Below are 21,278 nucleotides of genomic sequence, written 5' to 3'. Positions count from 1 at the left end.
TTGAAGGAAGATCTGAATGCCGTAACTCTAGGACTGCCAAAACGCAACATCTGAAATTCTGAGGTTATGACCAATATGGACTGCATGTTTTTGTCCCCAAAAATTTATATGCCCTAATTCCCAACATATTGGTAATAGAAAGTAGGGTCTTCGGGAGGTAATTAGGTTTAAATGAGGTCTTGAGGGTGTGCCCCCATAATGGATTATAGTCACTTAAATCCCACAGGCCAGGTTTAAGCTGTTGTGAGTGTCCCTGTTTGTTTCAACCTGCTTCTCACGTGTGATGCAGATTTAGTTTTCTTCTCCTTCATGCTCCCTTTGTCCTCTCTGAAACTCCACCCACCCCTCCCTTTTCTTTACCAGCGATATGGCAGGCACCCCCTCAGCTCTTCCTCACAGGAGCACTTCTCCACCTTGGCTGTACACTGGAGTTATCTGGGGACCTTCAGAAATGTTCAGTGCTTGGGGCATGCTCCAGGTCAAGGAAATCAGAATCTCTTGGGGGTGAAACCAGACTTAAATGGGTTTTCAGTCTCTTCCAGGGACCCAGTGGTTAGCAGCCCTGTTGCAGGGCTTATAGCCCAGGGGAATGAAGAAACACAAGCTAAATTAATAAAACACCCCAGTGGCAGTATTTCAGAGAAAGGAAAGGAGAGAGAGGGATAGAAAAAGCGATGAGAATCATTGATTGGTTGCCTCTTGCACGCCCCACACTGGGGATGGAGCTCGAAACCCGGGCATGTGCCTTGACCGGGAATCAAACCGTGACCTCCTGGTTCATAGGTCAACACTCAACCACTGAGCCATGCCAGCCAGGCAGCGTTTCCCTTTTTAAGAGACACATAACTTTTTCTTATTTGCTTTTTGTATTAGATATAAGGGATATTAATCTTATTCAATAAGGGCAATATTAATTTATATAAACTGTCCCCTACCATTTGTCACTTCATAGTCTGCCATGCAACTCTTGTTTTCTTAACCCATTAAATTATTCCTATGGTTTTGTGTTTGAGGGGAAGTTATGTGTCAATAATAATGAAAAAAAAAAAACCACACAACATGTTGCATCCCTTTGAGGCAGTTGATTTCTGTAATGTTTTTGTGAGGTTGGGGGTCATGGGGAGGAGCTAAGTCAGAGTTGCTGTTCAGCATCACTGGACAGTTGTAGATGAGACCTGTTTGTTCGGTTTTATACTGTCCTGCACAAAATCACTGCTGTGCGAAAAGACACATATTCATTGCTCTTCATTTAGTAAAAAGGTATTTATTGTGGGCCTACTATGTCATGGGAACTGTGCTTTGGATCAGTGATATAAAGAGGAATGAAAGAGGTTGGATCTATCAATGTGGAAAAGGTTAATTTATGGGATATCCTTATAATGGATAACAGTCTAACTTTCAGAGATGAAGTTAGACAATACTCAAAAAGTTATTAATGATATGCTGTTAGGTGTTGGTAGTTTAGTTATTTAAATATATTTTCTTTTAAAATGGGGTGTGTGATAAGCATATTAAAAATTGTTAAAGAATTCATACAAAATGGGTTATCAGTGGGAGACTGTGTTGAAGCAAGCAGGAGTCTCTCATACTTTTATATTACTTATAATTCTTTTAAAGTACAGTAGACTTTTCAGTCACTGTAGGCATGAGGTTTTATGGTACTTTTTGAAATTAAAAAGATATCTATAAAGGAAGTCTTTTTCTTCAAGGAATTGAGAAATATTTTCAAACTGTTTTAAAAGGACTTTGCCAATAAATTCAAGTGTTTTCTTGCCTTCCCAGTAATAAAGCTGAAACAATATAATGTAATAGCCCATGTCCTCTCCTGGTAACCCGGCTTTGTTTGAAATAGTTGCTCTGCATTTTAAAAAATGGTTACCTTCTGTATACACAAACATATGAAGCGACCTTGTAGCAATCAAAGAACAAATATTTCTCTTAGATCACCTGCTGAAAACTGATTCCAAAGACTGCAAACATCTCTTTAAAAGACACTATCAAGATTCCAGTGAGAAACAGAGCCAGTGGAAGATAAAAATAGAACCATTAGGAGATGGGATGGATAGATAGAGAGATATAGACAGATAGATAGATGCAGAGATACCTTTCATATATATATGGAGGGGGGGGGAGAGAGGGATCCAGAGAGCGATATGGATATTTATTGTAAGTAATTGACTTATACTACTGTGGAGACTGACCAGGCAGGTTCAAATCTATAGGGCAGGCTCTCAGGAAGGGCAGGCTGTAAACTCTTGGGCAGGAGCTGATACTGTAGTCCATAAATGGAATTTATTTTTTCTCAGGGAAGCCTCTGATTACTCTTAATGCTTTTTGACTGATCGGATCAGGGCCACCCAGATTATCGTATGCTCTTCTTTACTTAAAGTCAACTAATTGTAGATATTAATCACATCTACAAAATACCTCTACAGCAATACCTAGATTAGTGTTTGATTAAATAACTGGGTATACTATAGCCTGGATAAGGTGGCACATTAAACTGACATCATGTCCACCCTTTGTCAATTTGCAACCAATACACATTTCCTTAAGTGATTCTTAATCTCCACAGTACGTGTTTGGTCCATGTTTCAGTCAACCAAAGAAGCTATCAGAGCTCTTTCTAACTCCCCAAACTAAATCACTGAGTCCAGAACCTCTGCTTAAGGGGCCCATATGAATAAATTTCATCTGACCTAGCTTTACATTCCCTCTACCATTCTCCCACATGTTTGATCCTACTTCCCAGATTTCTCTCTTTATAAACTGGAAGATTCATGCACTCCTATTGCTGTGTAGAGAAGCTACTCTTGGGTTACATTTATTTTTCTTTTTTGGGGTGGGGTGGGCTGGGTTACATTTATATCCTACCCTTTAGGGCTTGTTGGGACATAAGTCTAGTTTTAGGTCTAGAAGCAAAGGGAGCGGCAGTGGTAGGTCCTGAGGAGAATGAGCAGTGCCTTACAAAGAGAGGCCATTTGCCATTTTTCAGGCAAAGCAGGGTGAACTTCCACAGACAGGAGGGGAAGGACTGCTTATACTGGCAGAATTTATGGGTTCTATTTTTCTAGCTTCATTGGAATCTTCCAAATTGCCCTGATTCTAGTGATTAGGCTCCCATTCCTTCCCAATCAATGCCTTCACTTAAAGAGAAGACACCCAGTAAGGTTGGGGAATTCTATTTGCATTGTAATCCAGCCACTTGAGGGGTGAAATTCTGGATTTGGTTTTCAGACATTTTAGCTTTGCAGCTATAGGAGGTAAAGGTTTCTTTGATGAAACAGAGACTCTTGGGTCATTTATGCAGAACTTGAGCTGGGAATTTGAAGGCCTGAGCTCATTCTTTTCTTTACTCTGCCTGGTGTTCCTCCATCCAGAAACCCTCTTCTTTCCTGTCTCTGGGAAATAAGCTTTCAGTCTCCAGCCCAGTTTGGGAGGTGTGTAATCTGGTTGTGTGATTGGAGAGGATTCTTAAAAGGATTCCTTTTTTTTTTCTTTCCAGTTACATTTACATACTATTTTGTACCAGTTTCAGGTGCACAGCTTAGTGGTCAGACAGCCATACACCCTACAAAGTGCTCCCCCTGCTATCCCAAGCGCCCGCCTGGCACCATATAGAGTCACCACAATATCACTGACTGTATTCCCCATGCTGTGCTTACATCCCTGTGTCTATTTTGTAACTACTCATTTGTACATTTAAAAAAGATAATCTTTTGGTTTTTAGTTTTACTTTTATCCTACCTTCAGAGGTTTCTGATGACCGCAATTCTAGGCTTTTGCTAGTTCTATGATATAAATCTTGTTGCCTCTCAGCTTTCTCCTGTTTCCCTAAAACTCAACTTTCTCTAGCTAATTACCACTTGTCCATCTGCTTCCCAATATCCATAACTTTGTTGTTGCATCTCTCTTTTTGTTCTCATCTGGGTAAATACATAAAAAAAACAAAACAAAAAACAAACAAAAACACAAGAAAGCAAACAAAGAAAAACATCTTTTTACTATTATTTTAATGAGATTTGGGGAGATAACAAAGTAAGTGCATTTTTTCAATCCATCATCTTTACCTAGAACCCATTGATACAATTTCGAAGGATGAGCTATCTTACATTCCTCAGGTAATCTCTGCTTCATCATGATTTTGCAGGATTTCTTAAATAATATTTAACTTGGTATATTTGCACCTCAGTTCACAACTAAGGCTCTCCTAAAAAAAATATTTTATTGTCCATGAATAGTTTTTGCTTGTGGTGGCATTATAATCTCATAAAATGAGTTGAGGAACACCTGTTTTTATTCGAGTTTGTTTACAGTAGGAGTTATTCTTTCTTTGAAGGGTTGGTAAGAATTGACTGTCAAACCTTCCAGGTGTAGTGCCTATAATATCTATAATAATAAAAGTGTAATATGCTAATTAGACCAGATGGCCAAACAGCGGAACAACTGTCTGGACAATCTTTCAGATGAAGCCAGGGTGCGAGGGCTGAGCCCCTTGTACGAATTTCATGCATAGGGCCTCTAGTATTTTTTTAATCCTCACCAATTAAAAAAAAAAAAGATTTTTAGAAAGAGAGGAAGGGAGAGAGGGAAACATAAATTGGTTGCCTTTTATACTGACAGGTAATTGAGCCCACAACCTTTTAAGTGCATGAGATGATGCTCCAACCAACTGAGTCACCCAGCGAGGGCCTGTTTCCTATTATTTGGGTTCAATGTATCACTTTTGCCCAAAACTCTTGGTTGATATGAACTTTGATGTTTGTGGATTCAGTAATGACTCAAGGTTATTGGTCTCTTATACTTTATGGTTCCATTACTTTACAGTAATAAACCATAAGTAAAACCATAGATATTGAGATCAATCAGACTCCAGAGTATATTTTAAGAACTTACATTGAAATTTTATTTATCTAATGGTGCTTGTATTACACGAAATAGCCCTAAAAATAATTAAATTACCAGATTTTAAAAAATAATTACATAGAATTTAACACTTCATTCTTTCTAGATGATTTCATACATGTGAGTTTTATCTGCCCAGCTAAATTATAAGCAGATTAATTCTAAGGACCATGTTTTCTGCATCTTGTATCCTTTGTAATGCTCAGAACTGTGCTGGATAGTCAGATATAACGTGTAAATACTTTCGACTGATTTTAGCATATCTCCTTAATCTTTCCTAATGAATGAATGTGGGAAAATTCAGTTTGTCAAGGATTCTGGTTAGTTAAGCTCTGATAATTGATTAAACTTCTTTTAAAATTGTGTATTAAACATATAATAATGGATTCAATTTCTTTTGAAATTGTTGCCCAGCTTTACATTAGATCCTCTTTTTATCATTTTGTCTTAATGACTAGCTTAGGCTATAAAAGTAATGACCCATTCATTTACTTAATCCCTCTCAATAATTGATACAGTTCTTTGAATTCAGTGGTTCTGCTGGTGTGATTGATATTGACAGTAAATGTAGCTGAAATAAGTATATTAATCATTCAGGAGCCTTATTTTTCTGCTGCATTGTTGTAACCCCCATAATAAAATGGTTTGTGGGGAACCTTCTCAGTGGCCAGAGATACCCAAACAGGTATCATCTGAATACTCTGCTCATTTCAACCAGACTATTTTCTTTCTTTAACTTACTGAGTTTCCCCATTAAGTGTTGTTTAAACAAAAGTTTTTTAGGCTAAACCAAATTTTGAAAACCACTGTCCACTGCATAAATCTGACCCAAGTCATCTGAGGTCTCAATTGCATCATCATTCATTCATTCAACCATATATTTATTAATGTATTTAACAAATGTTTATTGAGCAAATGCATGTGCTAAGTATTAACTTAAACTCTGAAGAGAAGCCTCTCATCTCAAGCTAGCTCTTCTGGATGCAATAATTTGTGCCTAGTGAGAGAAAATAAAGAGACAATTTGCAAGGTTTCTTTTTTATACTCTTATTCCAGCTTATCCAATTTTCTCTTCCATTGTTCTCAAAATAATTAAATAAGTGAGAATAATTATGTTTGTACAAATTTGCAGTAATAATAAACGGCAAATAATGGTTAACATTCAGACTTTGGCTAAGAGATCAGAAAATGTCACTCTGAAATTGAGTTGACCTATAATTCTATCTTATCCAATTCTCTTGAGTCTAGCACCACGGTCGGCAAACTGTGGCTCGCGAGCCACATGCGGCTCTTTGGCACTTTGAGTGTGGCCTCAAAGTTTCAATCACACTGTATGTGTGCGCCCGCACGTGGTATTTTGTGGAAGAGCCACACTCAAGGGCCATAGTTTGCCGACCACTGGTCTAGCAGATACTAGGGCTTGTCATGTGGGGTCCAGAAGTTGCCAGCTAGTGAGTGCGACAGGACTTTCTCCCCTCTGGGTCCACTGAGAGCTCTGAGACCAGCATTGCACACTTCATGTTAAGATCCTAGAGAGAGTTGGCCTTAGGGATCCTTGACCTTCAGGGGGAAAGCTAACTGATCATGATCCAGGAAATGGGGAACTGAATTGTATATATACAGTCAGGGCCGTGTGGCTAATATCTTAAGCGAGGATGGTCACAAGAGGTGAAAGGTCCTGTGTGCTGGCAGTAGAGCCAACAAGAAGGATGTCAGTCCTCCATCAAGGCATCAGGATAAAACTACTCTGCTCCGTATTCTCCACTCTCCCACCTCAAGAATTGATCCCACAATTCAGTTCCCCCATTTCCTGTATATCTCTAGTCAGCGGTGAAAGTAACCAACAGCAGATTTGGAACCCCCAGACAGGGAACCTCGCTCACTCCCCACACGTCTCCCCACTTCACTTTCCACCTTCGTGGGCAGCAGGAGAATCAACATTTTCTCTCATTAATTGGGAAAAGCATGTCCTGTCACCCGCTGCCTGGCAGGAGTGCGCTAGGCCCCAAGCAAGCGAGGCTCAGTCAGGGCAGCCTTCGCTCATGGGTGCTGGCACCCAAAGTGCACATTCCTCATCTACAGTCGCCCCGACTATCCCACTGTTTCACTGAGAGGACGGAATTCCTCTCCACCTCTGGTTCTTGATCTTGAATGCTGACCGAAGACACCTCAGCGAGGGCCGCCCGCGCCCACCAGGTGTGTCTGTCTGCACCTGCTCCTGCCTCAGTACCTGCATTAACCCCCCAGAGTTGATCTCATAGTTGCACTGGCCTCCGTGGAAACAGGGCATCACCACTCTGCCCTCTCACTGTCATCTCACAGGTGCCCACCCTCAGCACCCAGAACACCCAGACACTCTCCAAAGGACGTGAGCGCATCAGAGGGGTTGTGTGCACATCCTGTGGGGGTGTTAGGCATGCCGGGTTGATGGAAGTGCGGTGGAGAGGTGGGGGGAACTTGTGCACGCCTTGGTTTGCAACTGTTGCAGGCGTGGGAGGGTGGCAGTGTGCTGGGAGATGTTCGCATGCCAGGGGGGAATGTGCACATTGGCGGCCTCTGGCTTTGCAGATCCGCAAACCCCTGTGGTGCAGCCAGGAGGATGTCAGTCTGGCCCGCCACGGTGGCTGTCCCTGCAATCCTGCACCTTCTGGGCCAGGAGGTGGATCTTGCGCAGCCACTCCTGGGCGCTGATGGCCTGCAGGTACTACTTCAGCTCAGCCTGCAGGCTCTTCTTGGCCCACCCACAGCTGTTACGACCACCATGTGGGGAGTACAGGCCGCCCTCCGCCGGCCTGCCTCCCCTGTCCAGAGGCTCTCTGCGCTGCTCACCAACCCAGAATGAGGTTGGGAGGAAGCCAGGCGTCCTGCCCTGCCCAACCCTGGCCGATCTGCCTCTGTGCGAGCTGCCGCCCCACTGGGAAGGGTCACAGATCTGGGTCCCGGGACCGCGGACAGCCTCAAGCACTGCCCCCCGCCTGGCAGGGTCACAGATCCGGTCCTGGACCATGGACAGCCTTCAGTATGCAAATTAGCCACCATCTTGTTGCTTCAGGGTGGGGGTCTCCACTGGGGTGCCTGGCCAGCCTGGATGAGGGGTTGATGGCTGTTTGCAGCTGGTCACACCCCCTTCAGGGTGGGGGTCCCACCTGGGTGCCTGGCCAGTCTGGGTGAGGGGATGATGGCTGTTTTCAGGCTGGCGGGCGACTGAAGCTCCCAACCGCTCCTTTTTTTTCTTTTTTTTTTAATTCTGGGATTTATTTACCTTCTATGGCTGTCAGTGGAGCTGAGAGCCGGCTTTAGCTCTGAGGCTCGGCTCCAGTTCTGAGACCTCGGCTGCTGAAAGCAGGGATCTGGGTTTGTTTGGGTTCTATAATTGTAACACTGTTGCGATCCTGCTGGCTGAAGCCTGGCTGGCTGAAAGCAGGTTTCTGGAGTTTGTTTAGGTTCTGTAATTGCAACATAGTTGCTTAGAGTTGCAAGCTCAGAGGCTGGCAGCGGCAGGTGGGGAACCTTGGCTTCCTCCTTCACTGGAGCAAGCAAGCCCCCTGTTCGCTTCAGCTGCCTGGCTGTGGCTATCTTGGTTGGCAGTTAATTTGCATATCACCCTGATTAGCCAATGGGAAGCGTGTTGGAGGTACGGTTAATTACCATGTTTGTCTATTATTAGATAGGATTTTCATTTAGACAGCTCTCTCTCTCTTCCATATAGGGAAGAGTAGGACTCTTACCAACTCTTCTAAATGGAAAAGGCACAGATTTAAATCTGCACACTGAACCTCATTGAACAACTCTTGTTTACCATATGTTTCCTGGTCATCTTCCCAAAACTTGCCTCTTCTGCCCAGAAGCTCCAAACCCCTTTCTTTGTTGGTATTTAAAATCTAAGTTCTAAGAAGAGCCACTACTTTGGGTTAGTTGTTGCTGAGTGCTCCCATGTGTATGTGTGCAATGTACATATTAATAAACTTCTATTTGTTTTTCTCCTTTTAATCTGATTTTGGCCATTCTAATTTACAGGGCCCCAGCTGGAGAACCTAAGGTTGGTACAGGAAGATTTTTTTTTCTGCCCTCAGATAAGGAAACTGATATTTGGGGAAGTAAGCAGACATCCCCAGGATCACATAACTTGGCAAAAGCCCAAAGCAGGACTAGAATCCATAACTCACCCACAATTCCATATGCCAAATGGAGCTCACTACTGTGAGCTAAGGTTTGGAGTTTTGGGGGGCTCCTAACCCCAGAGGAAGCAGCTGTATTTGTAGTTGAAGGGAGCAGAATATGTACCCCAAAATGTGACTCTAGGAGTTTAAGACATTCTACCCCCAAGCCACTTTGGTGTGTTGAACTGTAGGCACTTGAAAAACAGCAAATGTATGGAGAAGTTTTCTCCTAACTTCCCTTATCTGCCTAAGGACACATCCTCCAAAAGGAACTCATTTGCCATAAATCACTTCCCCAGAGTCTCATCAATCAGTGGGGGGGTTGACTCATCACAGGAGAGGATGTTAGAAGTTGACACCATGCCCAGACAAACTTTGTCACAAGCTATCATTTATTCTTCTAAGGGCCCATTCATCTTTCCATCTTTCCTAAAAATAATGTCCTCTTCCGTAAGAGGCCTACATCTCACCTCCCCCTTCCTTATTAAGATCGTGTTTAACCCTTAATTCTAAAGGCACCTGAAAGAGTAACTCATTTTTCCTAGGGTATCTCCAATGTATACATGACTATGCATGTTAATAGACTGTTTTTCTCTGGTTAATCTTTTATTACAGGGTTCTCAGTTGAGAACTCAGACAGGGAGAAGGAAAATGATTTTTCTTCCTTTACATTGTCAAGCTCTTCAGAAAATGTCCAATCAATTTTTTGATAGGATAATTAATGGGAAGCAGCTGTCTCTTTTATTTAAAAAGTGGAATTTATGGCGATAAATATTTATGAAGCACTTTTTTAATGGAAGAAGCACTGTGATTATTCAACAGAGTGTAGAGTTATTGGAGAGTGAAATTAATCAATCTCTTGTAAATCTCTTTAAATAGGCAAAATGGATATGACAGAGGACCTGATCAAAAAGACATCCGGTGCCCATCAATGCGCACTGCCAGCTTTGCTGGTATTTCAGAAAAGCCTGTAGAGTATCACTCCTCCTGCGTGCCATCTCCTATGCAGCTTACCAATGGTGTATAACCTTGGGAAGAATCATGGGCAGCTACTACCCATGCTTATTTAATCGTCCTTTTTAGGAAGATGTCACATTACAAAAAAAAAAAAAAAAAATAGGCCTGCTCTCCAGAATAATGTAGGTTCTTACTGAAGATTTAATGGGAAATGGAGAAGAGAGTTTAGATTACATACATCAAAATAAACCTTAGAAAAATCTCTATATTACATCTCTGATCTATTCCCAAATGTTCTTTCTGGCTGGCAGTATCTTTATGTCCACACCCTAATCTCTCCTGCAGCCTCCAAAACCTCATCCATTTTCTGGAGCCCTTCTGCTTGGTCCATACCTCACTTTGCAAAATGAAACATGTTGGCCAACCAGCTCTTTGCCCTTAAGAAATCAATTCAGGCTAAGGTACTATAGCCTATTGTTATTCACGTCTGCCCTTGAAGCTTTAGTCCAGTACTCCCAGAAGCAAAGTATTAACACTCTAAAGGTATGTGGGTAAGGTGGGGAGGTAGGAGAAAGGCAATTCTGCTATTCAAAGACACAAGATTTTTTTCTTTTTCCTGTGTGTTGACATCTGGATTTGTCCTTCCATCTTTAGACTTAGCTGATATCCAATTAAACATAAGATCTGATTTGAGATAATAACATGAGGAAATATAAAATCACATTTCTAAATTTCTTTACCATTCAGTGTAATCCAATAGATACTTTTACTCTAAAATTGTTTGTGAGTAGAGTTAAATTCGTGAACTTGTGACTGAACAATAGTGACTTTTTAAAAATAATTTTAAAAACAGGAAAATATAAATATATTTAATAAATGCGATTACACACTAAACAGAATATAAACACTGGTCTAGGAACAAATGGATAAAAATGGAGTGAAAATGACATTCAAATGTTTAAAATAAGCAAGTAGATAAACTAACCTTTGGGAGGATTTAATTTAAAATTCAAAACATTTAGCAAGATAATGTTTATAATTCAGATACTTATGTTTTACATGAACTTAGTTTGAAACAAATGTAAGTAAAAGATAAAATGCAGAGAAAGATAAATGTTAAAAAATAAACTGGCATATTAAAATTTTGAGAGTTTATTTGAGCAAAAATTGATTCAAATAGCCTTTCACCAAACCAGACAGGGTTAAAAAAAATGCTTCCATAATATTACCAGGAAATCCCCGGTTGGGCTCGGGCTGCCTGTTGCTGTGTCCAATAATGAAGGCAGGGTTCAATCATACAAGGCATTTATTGAGAAGGCTAGCCAATCAAGAAGACAGGGCGCTTACAAGCATTCAAATCCTGTCTTGCAGCAAGGGGCAGGGAACAGGATTATAAAGGGGAGTGGGCTGGGGAACGGAATGCAGCTATGTGCACTCCTGGAGGTCCCCAGATGTCAGCTATTGGCCTTAATCATCAGGCAAGGAGATGATGTTGATGAGACGATGTTTTGACTCCTGGTGGGTCAGTCTGACCATGCTTATGGGTTCTGCTTGCCGGATTCACAGCTGAGTCACCTCCTTAATCACTTCTCACAGGCCTAAAAAGGAAACTGAAGAAAAACTGAACCCTCTATTCACATATGGGAAGCTTAACCGCCTATTCACCTAAGTAGGGGGTTAAGGTCACCCTATCAATAACAGGAGCCAGGGGACAGACCTGTATGGAGCAGGTGTGAAATCAAAGAAGGAAGTTATTTGGCTATAGCTTGAAGCCTGGTTGGTTGTTTGTGATTGGTTGTCCTTTCTTCATGTGGCATTCATAATCTTAAGTTTTGGTTTGCTTACGTAAGCCACCAAAGCACTAGAGCCACTTCAGCCTAATGGCCTCCATGTTTGGTTAATTCCACATACAGAACACTACAAAGCAGACCGTAAGTCAAATTAAGAAAATGTTTATAAAGATTGCTAATCAAGTGATATAATTTTCAGGATTCAAGATGGGCACAACAAAACCCTTTTTAAGTAAGTATTTAAGAGTTATTTTCAGGAGATAATTATGAAAGGGTATAGGTAGATAGATCACTGAGCTCTCTGGGAAGAGAGTATTATCTTGGTAGGAATTATTCTAAGTTGAACACACGGAGTGTGGCCCAGCTCTTTGGGGCTCTCAGTAATACTGTTGTAATTAACCTAGTTATTAATACCAGGAAAGGAGTAAAAAGGGAAGGTAAAATATTATAAGTATGTGATTTAGGCAGCTTCAGCAGGAAGCTAAAGCTTCACACTCCCCAGAGAGCCACCGTTCTACTCCCTGGGGAAAGGACTGGACATGGAGAATAGACACATGCCCAGTAAAGTTGTTATGACATAGGGAAGGTACTTGCTGTCAGTCACATCTGGGAACAGGTCATTGGCCAGAATGGGTGTGGCCACTGCAAGCCCAGGAAGATTTGGAATACTTAATTCCCTGAACAAAGAAACTCCCTCTCTTGTGCTCTTTGTTCTCTTGTTTGCTCTTGGCATGTTGCCCTTAACTCCTGACTAATGGACTGTAACTAGCCTGATGCTGAACTGGACCCAGCTGCAACATGGAATGGAAACTCAACACTGGCTTTGCTTCTCGTTTAATTGAAACCCCAGCTACACTTCTTCTATGACTGGATGAAGAGAAATGAAATTTAGGAAATACAAGGGTGTAATTCCACACAAATAAAAATCACTCATCTCCATGCAAGTCTCAGAAAATTCCTTTTCTCGAGATATTGTAAGGACCCCACCCCAGCACCCAGTGGGAAAGAGGACACCCCAATTTTCCTGATAACATCAGAGAAGTGAGGGCCAAATTGCCACTCTTGACAAAAAAGGGGCCATATACTGAACCTGACAAGCTCAGGGAAGGCCTGCATGGTGGCCTTAAAAACTCAGAAGCCTAAAATAACCTCAAGGGATGGTCTGAAATTAAAACTTTTTAACTAAAAGCAGTTTATAGTGTGTAATCATGTCCTAGGTTAGAATCTTTCCTGCCAAAGGTCAATTTTCACCTTAAGCCTGTCTATTATCTTTCTGCATATAAGATAACATTCCTTTGGAATGTCTAAATAATTTCCTTTTTCTGGAACCCTGAAAGCATAGGAACCCCACCAGACAGAGACCACAAATCCCTTCACTGTTAATTGTTGACTGTTAACTATCCTGTACCCACTTTTATAAAAGAAGTATGTGTCTATCATTTTACTTTTTATCCAATCCCAGAGGTACCCCCCCTCCCCCTTTGCTTTCTCCTGCTTTCTTAATCTGTCACCAATGGATTTCATGTCACCCACTTAACGACTTCTCTTTTGATTGTAATGTATAAAATAAGATGAAAACTGCCATGCTCTGGAGCATTTTCTCAATCCATTGGGATTTTGCTTCCCAGCAACTGTCTACAGTTTGGTTCAAATAAACTCACAAAAATTCTCTACAGGTTTGAATGTTTCTTACATTGACACCACCAATGACAGAGGTTGTTATTACTTTGGACTGGATAGCTCTCCTAATTGTTGCAAATTTAAAATGTTGGCATTCTGTTGTTCAAATCCTGCTTGAACACTTTAAAAGTAATGAATTGACGTGGTTTTTTTTTGTTTGTTTTGTTTTTTTTTTTTTCCCAATATATTTTATTGATTTTTTTAAATTAAATCTTTATTGTTCAGATTATTACATTTGTTCCTCTTTCCCCCCCCCCCATAACTCCCCTCCTCCCAGTTCCCGCCCCACCCTCCGCCCTCACTCCCCACCCACTGTCCTCATCCATAGGTGCACGATTTTTGTCCAGTCTCTTCCCGCATCTCCCACACCCCTTTCCCCCCCAAGAATAGTCAGTCCATTCCCTTTCTATGTCCCTGATTCTATTATAATCAACAGTTCATTCTGTTCATCGGATTATTTATTCACTTGATTCTTAGATTCACTTGTTGATAGATGCATATTTGTTGTTCATAATTTGTATCTTTACCTTTTTCTTCCTCTTCCTCTTCTTAAAGGATACCTTTCAGCATTTCATATAATCCTGGTTTGGTGGTGATGAACTCCTTTAGCTTTTCCTTATCTGTGAAGCTCTTTATCTGACCTTCAATTCTGAATGATAGCTTTGCTGGATAAAGTAATCTTGGTTGTAGGTTCTTGGTGTTCATCACTTTGAATATTTCTTGCCACTCCCTTCTGGCCTGCAAAGTTTCTGTTGAGAAATCAGCTGACAGTCGTATGGGTATTCCCTTGTAGGTAACTGAGTTTCTTTCTCTTGCTGTTTTTAAGATTCTCTCTTTATCTTTTGCTCTTGGCATTTTAATGATGATGTGTCTTGGTGTAGTCCTCTTTGGATTCCTTTTGTTTGGGGTTCTCCGCGCTTCTTGGACCTTTAAGTCCATTTCTTTCACCAGGTGAGGGAAGTTTTCTGTCATTATTTCTTCAAATAGGTTTTCAATATCTTGCTCTCTCTCATCTTCTGGCACCCCTATAATTCTGATGTTGGTACGCTTGAAGCTGTCCCAGAGGCTCCTTACACTATCCTCGCATTTTTGGATTCTTTTTTCATTTTGCTTTTCCGGTTGGGTGTTTTTTGCTTCCTCGCATTTCAAATCATTGACTTGATTCTTGCAAAAATATGGAACGCTTCACGAATTTGCGTGTCATCCTTGCGCAGGGGCCATGCTAATCTTCTCTGTATCGTTCCAATTTTAGTATATGTGCTGCCGAAGCGAGCACGAATTGACGTTTTGTATATATTTTCTATATCTTCAAAGCAGGTCTCCAAATATTGGGGTGGAGGGGGAAATTTGTGTTTCAGTGGAGAGCTATACACTGTCTAGAGCACATCCTTTCAAGTTATCTGATATTAATTCAACGGGAACTATTTTACAGCTCCAAAATTGGTAGATAACTGATAACAATGCAAAATAAATCTTGCCTACAGGCATGCAAACTGTCTTGCAGTTGTTCAATTGACTTTCTTCCTTTCACTAAGGAATTAAGCTAGTTTTGCCTCTATTTGCACATTTATTTCACTACTCCTTATTATAAATGTGTCTGTTCTTTGAATTCTCTTTTGAATTAATCATAACATCTTACCCATTCCTTTATTAATAAGTTAAGAAAATCTTTTAATATGTGTTCATTTTATATCTGTATGAGAGTTACAAGTTTACCTTTTTTGTTTTGTTTCCTTTAACATTACTTAGGAAAAAGCTTTCTTTACAATTAGTTGAAATGAATGATCAGAACATCTATTTCAATGGCATGCTATACCTTCTCACACGGATCAAACATATTCTCTGCTTACTGAATACGTTAAAGAAATTTCTGCTCTAATTAGCTTCTCACTATTCAACCATTTTCCATCTGATTGTCTTCTCTGCAGGGGGTGCAGGGAACTAGGGTTTACCCAAGTGTAATCTCTAACTGCATGCTGAGGATTCTTTCTGTATTTCCTACAGGGCTGATACTATTCTGTGAAGTATGGAACTGCATTTCCTGTTAATCTCAGAGCTGCCATCTGTGAGCTTACACTTTATGTAGAACTGTGAAGGCCCCTAAAAGAAAACCTCCTCTGCGTTCTCTACTCTCATAATGCTTCTGACACCAAATGTGGGAGGTTTACCCATACCAACCAATTCGCCAGCCTGTCTGTGGACACCAACTGCATGTCCTACAATTCAATTCTGACACTAATTTCCTGGAGTTAGTGCTGACTCCACAGGTTAAAGGCTCCCCCACTTCAGACACCACTGGCAAGTCCAGATTGTCACCTGCGTTTTTATTGACCAACTATAAATTAGAGGTTCCCATGCCTCCCTCCTCAGGTTTGATAACTTGCTAGAATGGGTCACAGAACTCAGGAAAACAGTTTATTCACTAGATCAGCGATTTTCAACCTTTTTCATCATATGGCACACAGAAACTAATTACTAAAATTCTGCAGCACACCACAAAATGTTATGTTTCTTGCTGATCTGACAAAAAAATAGGTATAATTTTGATTCATTCACACTGGATGGATATTGTTGTGTTGGCTGTTGTCATTTTTTTATTTGACAGTCTAAGGGGAAAGAGGTCAGTGCCCCTGACTAAATAGTTTTAAATTCTTGTGGCACACCAGTTGAAAATCATTGCACTGGTTTGTTACAACTCAGGAACAGCCAGATGGCAGAGATGCACAAGGCAAGGTATGGAGAAGGGGTGTGGGGCTTCCCCGCTCTCTCTCGGCACACCATCCTCCCAACACCTTAAAGTGTTCAGCAACCCTGAAGCTCTCTCAATTCCTTTGTTTAAGGATTCTATGGAGGTTCCATTATGTACCCATGATTAATTAAATCATTGACCATTGATGATTAAGTCAATCTCCAGCTCCTCCCAAGAGGTTAGGGTAGGGCTGAGAGTTCCAATTTTCTAATTACCTGGCAATCTGCCCCCAATTCTATGGGCTTTCCAAAAGTCACTTCATTAAGATAAACTCAGGTGTGGTTGAAAAGAGTTAGTTAGGCATAATAAAAGACCCCATTATTACCTTTAGCACTCTGTGATTATTTCAGGAACTGGGGACAAAAACCCAAATATTATAACAAAATATGCTCCTTTAGCTCTTAATGGGAAATTAGAAGGGTTTTAGGAACTCTGGCCAGGAGCCTGGATGACTAAATACACATTTCTTATACGTATATCACAATATTACAGACCCTTCTTTCCTGAATGGTGAGAAGAATTATGCTGTGTATTAGTCAAGCAAGTAAGTCATCATGCAATAAGCATTTATTAAGCACCTAGGATATGCTGAGGTCTCTTCAAAATGCTATAATTTATGACTTTTTCCTCAACAAGTTTACAATCCTATTGGCAACAGGAAATTAAAGAGCAAGAAAATAGAAATCAATAAAAGACTAAGTTGGTGAATGTTAGCAATGTAGCATAAGTCCAGAAAAAGGAGTAGTCAGCATGATCTGGGTATTAAGGAGGGCTTCCTGGAACAGGTGATACTGAAGCTGGTATTGAAAGAGGAACTGAAATTAGAAATCTGTTTAACATGTTAAATAAGGATTTTTAGTCTGTGATCCATTCTTGAGCTTCAGGAAATCCCTGAAATTGTTTCCCAAATTTTGGGCATGTTTTTGCTTGTGCATTTTTCTCATGAGTGGGTCCCTAGTTTGTCAGCTTCTCAAATCAGTTTGTGACCACTCAAAAGTAAAGAACTATCACTTAAAGCCACATGTTCAGGAACAGGAGACCATCAATATTGGTCTTACTCCAGCAAGTGGCAAAGTATTACAGCTAATGTCATCTCAACACTTATAGTAATGAAATACCAGAGTGTGACCAAGCACTGACAGGTGGCTAAGGGGCTGAACACAATCCTGCCCCAGCAGCAGCAGGAGAGAAGCCACTTTCCTCCAACTTTCTCTATTATAATTAGTCTTCTAGACATGTACTTTTTCACTTGGATTTTCTAACTTAAACGGAATATAGTTTATATACTAGTATAGTTTCTGCTCTTACATGGGAAAAGTGTAAGTTTCTACAAAAGAGGTAAATTAAAACATGTTAAATTTTCTCTTCTCAAACTCTCTCCTGTTAAACACAAAGGTAAGCAATCCTGGGTATTCTATAACATATTGTTTCTTTCCTTATTTCCCACATCTTTTTTACTTCTCCTTTTTCCTTCAAATTTTGTGTCTAATTTAAAGACCTGTTCAATAAATATAGAAATCTTAACTAGGATGCAAATTTCTATTTTAAAAGGGATATTAGAAAATAGAACCCATTACTTAGAATTCTTTACCCAATTACTCTCACTCTCTCATAGTTTCTGTGGGTGCCAGCTGTGTTTTCCTTGTGGTAAAGGCAGGCAATTGGAGTAAATCAAAGAATGTTTGCAATTGATGTGTGCAGAGCTGTCCTTGGAAGTGTACATATTATTTGCAAGATGATAGACTCTAATACATGTTTTGTCATTTCAGTGTTAAGACTGGTAAAATGCTGTCCTTTCTCTTTCTCAATTATGATAAGAAAACTAACATGGTATGAAATTCTTTATAATAATGTCTGTATTTGTTTCCTAGGGCTGCCATTACAAAGCACCACGACGTGGGTGGCTTAAAATAGCAGAAATTTATTGTCTCAAGTTCTAGAGGTAGAAGTATGAGATAAGATGCTGGCAGAGTTGCTTCTTCCTGATGGCTAAGAAGGAGAATCCCTTTCATACCTCTCAGCCTCGTGTGGTTTGCTGGCAGTCTTTGGCATTGCTTTGCTTGTGATGCATCACCCCAATCTCTGCCTTCATCTTCACATGGCATTCTTCTTGTATGCATGTCTGTGTCCAAATTTCCCCTTTTTATAAGGATGCCAGTCTTATTGGAGTATGGGCCCACCTTACTGCAATATTATCTCACCTTAACAAAATTAACTACATCCATGATGACCCCATTTCCAAATAAGGTCACACTCTGATATATGAAGGGTTAGGACTTTAACACATGACTTCTTATTTTTGGGGCACGGCGGGGCGGGGCACAACTCAGCCCATAACTAAGTTTTTTACAACATTGAACCAGTAGCATGATTATAAAATCTGACAATTTACTATCAGAACTTAGTGACAGAAAGTGCCATATGTTCTAATTATCAGATACAAGTGAGTTGTTATGATTTCTATGTGGATTACTGGTATTGTAAATTATCTGCACATATTCTAAGACTATAACACCATGATTAACAGCATTTTTCTTTTTTAAATTTTATTTTTCAATTACAATTTACATTCAGCATTATTTTGTATTAGTTTCATGTGTAGAGCATAGTGGTTAGACAATCATATACTTTACAAAGTGTTCTTCCCAATATTTCCAGTATCCTCTGGCACTATAGTAATTACAATATTATTGACTATATTCTCTCTGCTGTACTTTATATCTCCATGACTACTTTTTAATTACCAATCTGTACTTCTCAATCCCTTTGCCTTTTAACCCAGCCCCCCAAGCCCCCATCCCCTCTGGCAATGACCGGTATCTGTGTCTGTTTTGTTTATTTATTTTTTTCTTTAGATTCCATATGTGAGTGAAATCATACAGCATTTTTCTTTGGTAACTAAAATGAGAGCTGGCTTCTCCAAACTCCTTGTGACAGTTGTGGAGAGCAGTGAATTGCCCCACAGCTAGGCACTTACTGTGTTTTATAGAGTATGCCCCAGATATATTAATTGGGAGAAAACTGACAACTTCATACTATTGAATTTCTACATTTTATTTAGAAATGTAAAAATTAACTACATCGGTGATGATCCCATTTCCAAATAAGGTCACATTCTGAGGTACAAAGAGTTTAATTTTTTGTTGTTGAGCTTATTCACAGGCTTATTAAATGTTCATATTAATTTTAACTGTTTTTCATTTGATTCATTTGGATATTCCAGGAGAAAATTATAGAATTTACCAATATCAGCAATTTTCTGTATAGTCAGTCTTTCTGGGAAAATAGAAACCACTTTAAGTATTTACTACAAAGGGAACTTAAAACAGCAAAAATGGTTACAGAGGTGAAGGGCTGCTGAAAAGCCAGACCAATAACAAGGTGATAACCCAGGGATTAATGATAGTAGGAAACTATAACCACAAGACTGAAGAGATAAAGGGAGGAGGCAGTGTTATTAGAGCTGTAGACTGGGGTCACTCCAAGGAGACTGGAAGCATGGTGGACCTGCCTGGTGGGAGCAGGAGTCATGCAGGAGACAGTTGCTGTCAGAGAAGCTGTGAGAGGCTGAAAGGGCATGAGAAATATACCTCACCATCTTCATTCTCCCAATCTCCCACCTGTGCCTCCCACCTGTTGAATTTAGCTGGGCACCAACTGAAGAGAAAACATGGGAAATGCAGGTTGCAAGTGTTGGCCCATCTATGATACAGAGCAAAGCATGAGGTGTTTCAGGAGCCTAGGACTGGCCCACTTTCCAATAATTATGCCTCTAAATTATTTTTCTCATTTTATTGCATTGGTGAGGACCTGAGGCACAATACTGAAGAGTGGTGGGAATAGGAAGTCTCCAAATTTATTCTCGATTTTAGTAGAATTATTTCTAATGTTTCAATCTTAAACTGGATGCTTAATATTATTAATTATTTTATCAGATTTAAAAAATCAAATCACTTAACATTTACTGAGATGATTATACAGTGGGGCCTTGACTTACGAGTGTCCCGACTAACGAGTTTTTCGAGATACAAGCCGTCCCTTGGCCGATTTTTTGCTTTGAGTTGCGAGCTAAAATTCGGGTTAAGAGCCAGCTTCAGATACCCCACCGCTAGTTGGTGCAGAGAACGTCACAGTGAACGCCATAACATCAGCCCAGCATCACGTGTCTCACTCGTTCACTTTAAGATTTGACATACGAGTAATTTGAGTTACGAGCTCCGTCACGGAATGAATTAAACTCGTAAGTCTAGGCCCCACTGCATATAAATATATGTACATATTAATTTACTATATTAACTTAGTGAATTGCACTAATAGATTTGTTAAAGTTGAACCAGCCTTCCATTGTTGAGAAAAAAACTTACTTGTCATAGTGTATTGTCCTTTTTTTTTTTATATTTTTTTATTGATTAAGATATTACATATGTGTACCCTCTACCCCCCCGCCCCCCCCCCACACTCATCCCCTCACCCCCCCATTGTCCGTGTCCATTGGTTAGGCCTATATGCTTGCATATAAGTTGATCCTTCCCCCTTGCCCCCACCCTCCCCTACCTTCCCTCCAAGGCCCGACAGTCCAATCAAAGCCTCTCCATCTCTGGATCAGTCCTTGTTCATCAGTTTATGTTGTTCATTATATTCCACAAATAAGTGAGATCTTGTGGTATTTATCCGCTCTCCAGTTCCATCGATGCTGTGGCCAATGGTAAGAGTTCCTTTTTCTTCTTCCTCTTCTTAAAGAATACCTTTCAGCATTTCATATAATGCTGGTTTGGTGGTGATGAACTCCTTTAGCTTTCTCTTATCCATGAAGCTCTTTATCTGACCTTCCATTCTGAATGATAGCTTTGCTGGATAAAGTAATCTTGGTTGCAGGTTCTTGCTATTCATCTCTTTGAATATTTCTTGCCACTCTCTTCTGGCCTGCATGGTTTCTGTTGAGAAATCAGCTGACAGTCGGATGGGTACTCCCTTGTAGGTAACTGACTGTCTTTCTCTTGCTGCTTTTAAGATTCTCTCTTTATCTTTTGCTCTTGG

General features: G+C 40.3%; 1 protein-coding gene across 1 annotated transcript in view; it reads left to right on the top strand.

Moving 5' to 3' along the window:
- ARL6IP6 (ARF like GTPase 6 interacting protein 6) overlaps positions 1 to 21,278 on the top strand; it is a gene marked incomplete at its 5' end in the record, with an annotated part of 472,926 nt that overhangs the window by 42,785 nt on the left and 408,863 nt on the right. The window lies entirely within an intron of this gene.

Source organism: Myotis nattereri (assembly GCF_964212035.1).
Source record: "Myotis nattereri genome assembly, chromosome: 7".
NCBI classification, from domain to species: Eukaryota; Metazoa; Chordata; class Mammalia; order Chiroptera; family Vespertilionidae; genus Myotis; species Myotis nattereri.
The sequence above is the reverse complement of the archived record's forward strand: the minus strand, read 5'-3'. Positions and strand labels throughout refer to the sequence as shown.